The sequence below is a fragment of the Nomascus leucogenys genome, chromosome X (genome assembly GCF_006542625.1).
Source record: "Nomascus leucogenys isolate Asia chromosome X, Asia_NLE_v1, whole genome shotgun sequence".
Taxonomy (NCBI): domain Eukaryota; kingdom Metazoa; phylum Chordata; class Mammalia; order Primates; family Hylobatidae; genus Nomascus; species Nomascus leucogenys.
Window position 1 is genome coordinate 5,450,631 of NC_044406.1, and position 6,282 is coordinate 5,456,912.

At 42.8% G+C, this 6,282-nt stretch overlaps 1 pseudogene; it reads left to right on the top strand.

Annotated features, from left to right (window-relative positions):
* Positions 1–3,214: 3,214 nt before the first annotated feature.
* On the top strand, positions 3,215–3,669 carry LOC100602157 (annotated as a pseudogene).
* Positions 3,670–6,282: the final 2,613 nt, after the last annotated feature.

The following is a 6,282-nucleotide window of genomic DNA, read 5'->3' on the forward strand; positions in this document are numbered from 1 at the left end:
AAAGGGAGGCATGAATAATCCACTCCTTGTTTAGCATATCATCAAGAAATAACCATAGAAATGGGCAACCAGCAGCCCTCGGGGCTGACCTGTCTATGATTAGAATAGCCATTCTTTTATTCCTCTCCTTTCTTAATAAACTCGCTTTCAATTTACTCTGCAGATTTGCCCTGAATTCTTTCTTGTGCGAGATCCAAGAACCCTCTCTTGGGGTCTGGATCCGGACCCCTTTCCTGTAACAGCCCTACAAACCGCCCTCAGCGGGACCTTTCACGTTCACTGAGAACTCCATGTGCAGTGCACCTACCACCTCCAATCCTGTACAGCCCAGCGGCCCAGCGCTGGCTCTTCCCAGTTATGCTTTCATTACAGTGAAAAACCACAGCAGATGACAATCGCCCCCTTCGGCCACAGAAGTCTGAAAGAGGCGGCCCTGTATTTTAATAGAAATGTAATAAATTGTACCCTGAAGAAGGGACACCTTTGAAAGCATTCTAAAGGCTTAACTTGACCGCCAAGTAGAAAACTCAAGAAGTTGCCCAGGGCTCGGGTCTGACATGAACCTTTGATTTTTGCTATTTCTGTCATTGTGTTTGACTCTGAATTTAGTGTCTGCTCTCTCTCGGGCTTCCAGGGAAACTCGCATCCTGGAGGGCCATCAGCCCCAGGCATCCATGCAATCCACTGCTCAGAGGTGATAAAAAGCAGCAAGTATGAAATATAGTTTTAGAGGTGTCAGAAGAAAATAAATTGGGTTCACGTTGTGTTTTCTTCTGCATCCGAATATCCCCAAAGCAGAATTTCATAGCCAATCTCAGACCTGTTATATGGCTTCGTGCAAATTAAAAAAGTTTGCATGCAACCCTCCCTCCAGCTGCCTGCCAAGACCCCCCCCGCCCCCCGTTTCATCTACCATCCAGCCGAAATAAAATTAAAAGCTAAGAAGCCTGCTCCAGGGCAGTCACCTCTGATGTGGGAAACCTGAAAAACTGGAAATCACCAGCCAAGAAGAATTATATGTGTGAGCTTCACGTAGGTGGGATGTGATGGATGTGGACAGAGCAGCAGAGAGAAAGCCCAGGGAGCATATGCTAAAAAACCTGGGAAGAAAAATGCAAAATCCAGCAGCCTTAGAGGTGGCCTGAGGAAAGAGTTTAGGTTAGAAATATCTGTGCCATAAGAATAATGGGCATCTATGTTCCTCCAAGAACATCAGGATAACCAAGGAGCATTAAACACCAAGATAATAAGGAAACCAGCTTAAGCTCAAGGAAATTAGAGACTAGGGGGTTCATTTTGCAGCAACTGCTGCTTGTGTGAATGGAAATGAATTTCTTAACATCACTGAGCTTTAGTTGTAAAGGAGAGGCAGTAATACCTACCTTGCAGGGTTACTGGATTGTTATATATGTGACAGCAACTAAGACAGACTGCTTAATAGCATACATTGGATATCGTGACCCACAGAAAATATTCTAAATGGGGGTCGGCAAACTATGTTCATAGGCCAAATGTGGCCCACTGCTCATGTTTATAAATAAAGTTTTATTAAAACACAGTCATGCCCATTCATGACATACTGTCCACGGCTGTTTTCCTGCTGCAGCAGCAGAATTGAGCCATTGAGACAGATACCATATGGCCCAAAAAGTGGAATACATTTACTACCTGGCTTTTGCAGAAAATGTTTGTTGATCCCTGGTCTAGAACATCAGTTAATCACCAATCATTTGGGAATAGCAATAAGCTTCCATCTGTTGACCACCTGTTATGTCTGGTCATATGTGATTTCATTTAATCTTATAGGTATTACGATCTCCATTCTAATTTTGAGAAAACTGAGGTTCTCAGGTGTTATTTTCCCAAAATCATGCCATTGAAAACACCAACATTCTGATTTCAAAGTCAATTCTACACTGATTCTCAGTGGCATTTTTATGAAAAAGTAAGGATACAATGCAGGAAGAGGGGAAAAGAGTCCTAGGGCAGCCTCGTGGGTCTGCATAGTGTTCTTCCTTTTTCCTCTGCCATCTGCAGTGGAACCACCACGAAAAGGCAGATTTTCAAAGACAAAACTGTGCACCTGATTTCTCGAAACCCAGCGAGGTCAGGCTCCTCCAGTCTCATCTCTTTTGTGCTCCCACTCTTCCCTCGGCTGGCTGGCTTTGGCTCTCTCCTATATCCCCAGCCCCTAAACATGCATATTCCCGGGCCAAACCAATGGTCAGGCTGCTTATTCTCGTGGCCCAATAATGAGATGGAGATGAACTGGGAGAGAAGAGAGTTTTCATTTCTGTAACCAGGTGCAGGGAGAAGACCTAGAAATTATCACTAGACCAACTCAAAATTACAAACTTTTCCAGAGCTTATACGCCTTTTAAGCTATATGTCTACGTCTAAGTGTGTATTCATCTAAAGCTATAACTGATTAACTTCTAATCCATAACTAAGGTCTGAGTCCTGGAGACCTTCCTCTGGAGCCTCAGTAAATTGACTTAATCTAGATGGGTCCAGGTGCTGGGGTGATTACCCTTATCTTGTCTCCTGCTAAAGAATGGAGGTTTGGGGAGTTTCTTCAGATCCCCAATAAACCTGTTTGTGGAGGCCTGGGGAGTTTCTTCAGACCCCCAATAAAACTCTTTAATCCTAAAAGGGTCCTGTTAAGAATTCCTTCATTATCTTATCATGCTTCAAGGCCCAGGAGAGGCCTGGGCAGAACTCTTGGTGGGCTTTTGTTACATTCCAGCCTTTGTATAAGGACACTGGCTCTTTCAGCTTTTAATATTTAACTTCACCACTCGGTCAGTGCTGAAACAGTTGTTACGGAGGCCTGCCTGCTCAGCTGTTAGTGAGGCCTGGCCTGCCACATGCATACCCAAGTATTCCCTAGTTAACTCTTAGTTAACGCTTTCAAAATATCAACTGGAATGTCACTTCTTCAAATGAACCAGCTCTCCCTCAAGACTGAGTCAAATCCCCTTATAAGATACATATACTTGCATACATATTTGTATGTATAAATGTATACATATTCATGTATCTGTATCCTTCACTGCACTTAGAAGAGTTGTAAATTCACATTTATTTGTATAATTATTTAACTAACCACTGAGGTAGGAACCCATCTAGTTTTGATGGTCCTTGTATTCCTAGCAAATGTTACAGCACCTGCCTCAGAGTGGGAATGTAATAAATACTTTTTGGATTTTTAAAAATGCAGATCTTTGTAAAAATGGAGAAGACCATCATTCTCAACATTGAACCATTGGATACAATAGAAAATGTAAAGGCCAAGACCCAGGATAAGGAAGGAATTTCTCCTGACCAGCAAAGACTGATCTTTGCTGTCAAGCAACTGGAAGATGGACGTACTTTGTCTGACTGCAACATTCAAGAGGAGTCCACTCTTCATCATGTGTTGAGATTTCATGGTGATGCTAAGAAAATGAAGAAGCCTTACGCCATTGCCAAAAAGAATATGCATTACAGAAAGAAGGTTAAGCTGGCTGTCCTGAAATACTCCAAGGTGCATGACAATGGCAAAATTGGTTGCCTTCATGGGAAGTGCCTTTTAGATGAATGTGGTGCAGGAGGTTTTATGGCCAGCCACTTTGACAGGAATTATTGTGGCAAATGTTGTCTTATTGCTTCAACAAACCAGACAAGTAATCATGTATGAGTTAATAAGAGACATGAGCTAAGAAAATAAAAGTCATAGGTTGAAATAGAGATTGTTCAGCCAGTTGACATAAGGTAGAGCACTGACAAGGAGAAGCTGCTCACCTTTAGTGGTGGTTATGTTCGGAGCTAGCAGAAAAGCCTCCTGACTTCCTCCAGGACTCAGGGAAGGCAGGGGAAGGAGGACTTTGGTGTCTTAGTCCCTTCTCACCTCTTTGGCATTACTTCCTTCCCTCCCAACCTCGCACCTTATAATCTACTAACTCCAAACCAACAGGAACTCCCCTCCCACGCCCTACATTCAAACACCCTAGGTTTACATGTGCAGGTGTGCACACACACACACACACACACACACAAAGGCTGTTATCTCCCAACTTCCTGAGAAATGCTTATGCAGGAGTCTAAATCCTGAGCCCCTTCCAGGGGTTGCCTTGAGTCTTTGCTTCTTCAAGGGCCCCTCCCTAACCCGAATGCCTCAGATACTGAGCTCTGGGCTGTCTGTGTGTACTGCTCTTTGCCATGTAAAATCCCTCCATTGAACACATCTGTCTACTTGCCCATCTATCCCAAAGGTCTAGGGGTACATCAATATCAAGGGCCATGTCTTTTCTTGGGATTCCCAGGGTAGCCTCTAATTAAGAAAAATTCACTTATTTGAACCAACTTCCCCAAATAGAAAGTTCTAAAAAACGAGGAATCAACAGAAAATTAAGTTCCAGTTTCCTCATTCACCTGTCCTGCCCCAAAAAGTACTCTTTTTGGCTGGACTCTTCTTCCACTTTCCCCTTCTAACTGCCTCCAATGTCTCCAGCAGAATGACAGAGAAGCTGTCCAGGCTGCAGAGAGGAGTGGTAGCAACTGGATCTCACCTCAGAAGGTGGGGACAGGGTAGGCAGGGGGGGAATGCATCTCGCTGGAAATGCCAATGCCGCATGGGCTGGGAACTGCAGACAGAGCTTCCCTTATTGAAGGAACGAAGTCAGAAAACTGGGAATTGGTACCTTCCAAAAGAGGGAGAGCCAGCAGGTTGGAGAGAGGGTGTGTGAGGTGGTGCCAGGCTAGTGGACACTGCATATAAAGAATGTCAGAACATAAATGTTTATTTGTTACAGAGTCCTGGTTTCGGGTGACTCCAGGTGGAAAGCGCCTACTGGCGGGTGTTTTGCCTCTCTGCACGGGGCACGAGCGTGCGGATAGTTGCTTCTGTCACTTGATTCATTCCCACGGGAGCATGCTTACACTTCCCAGGTTAGGCTTTGGGCTTGTGGAATTGTTTCAAATTTTTGACATTATGGTTTTGCAATACCTAGCTTGCCAGGACGCTTGCCCCCAAGCAAGTTCTTCTCTATCTGCCCCGCGCAGATGAGGTTGTGTGCATTTTTACCATTACTCTCCAGCGGACCATTCAAATACAAACATACTATATTTGTATCTCAATCACTTGCACTTGAGTCTGCTTTTAAGATTTTTTTTTTTCTTGCCCACTCAGCAAGTAAATGCCTTGTTTGTGATCACCAAAGTCAAGTGTTTAGACAACCTGCTCAGGCCCATTATTTTCCTAATTTATTTGATGTCTTTAAAAAAATTTTTAAAAAATATTGGGTATAGTGGCTCACACCTGAAATCCAGCTCTTTGGGAGACTGAGACAAGATGATTGCTTGAGCCCAGGAGTTCAAAACCAGCCTGGGCAACAGAGTGAGACCCTGTCTCTATAAAAAATGTAAAAATTAGCTGGGCATGGTGGCATGTGCCTATTGTTCCAGCGTCTTGGGAGGCTGAGGCAGGAGTATCACTTGAGTCCAGGAGGTCGAGGCTACTGTGAGCTATGATTGCACCACTGCACTCCAGCTGAGTGAGAGAGTGAGACCTTGTCTCAAAAAAAAAAAATAAAATAAAATTTAAAAAAATAACCACTTAGATAACCTGCTAAGTCCCATCATTTTCCCCATTTATTTGATAACTTAAAGAGAATAATTTAGAATAGAAAAAAGTAAGTGACAAAAAAGAAAAATAAATAAAAAGGAAAAAAGAAAGAAAAAATTTTTAAAGAAAAACAGGAAAAAAAAGAAAATTTAAAAAGTGAGTGACAAAGTGAAAGTATTTGGCTTATCTTCTGAGAGGGGAGGAATTTGAGACTGTAACAAACATAAAGAAAGGACATCTATGCGTAAGAAAAAATTATATAATTAATTACCCAGATGCATGAGGTCTAAATGTCCCTGAGTTTGCCTAAATGTCATAGTTATGCTAATGACATGTATTCTATTTTATTTTTACTTAGAGACAGAACTGAAGTTTGGGTGGCTGCCAACAAGTTGTTGAGCTTGAAAGCGATGCTATAAATTTCCAAGGACATGATTGCAGTTGCATCGGATGTACTTGTCTACTCAGCTGATGTTCAAGTTCAAAATAGAGCTACGTTCTGAACATGGGCAATGTTCTTAAAGGAGAATTTTCAGGGTGTCTTAATATCGTTTGACCTCAGGCAGAATGAGCCAAAGGCAGTGGGGTGTAGGAAGAACATGAGACTTGATTTGTGGGAAATGAGATCCACCACTCAACAGCATAAGAACTTGTTGTGATGGTTAATATTGAGTGTC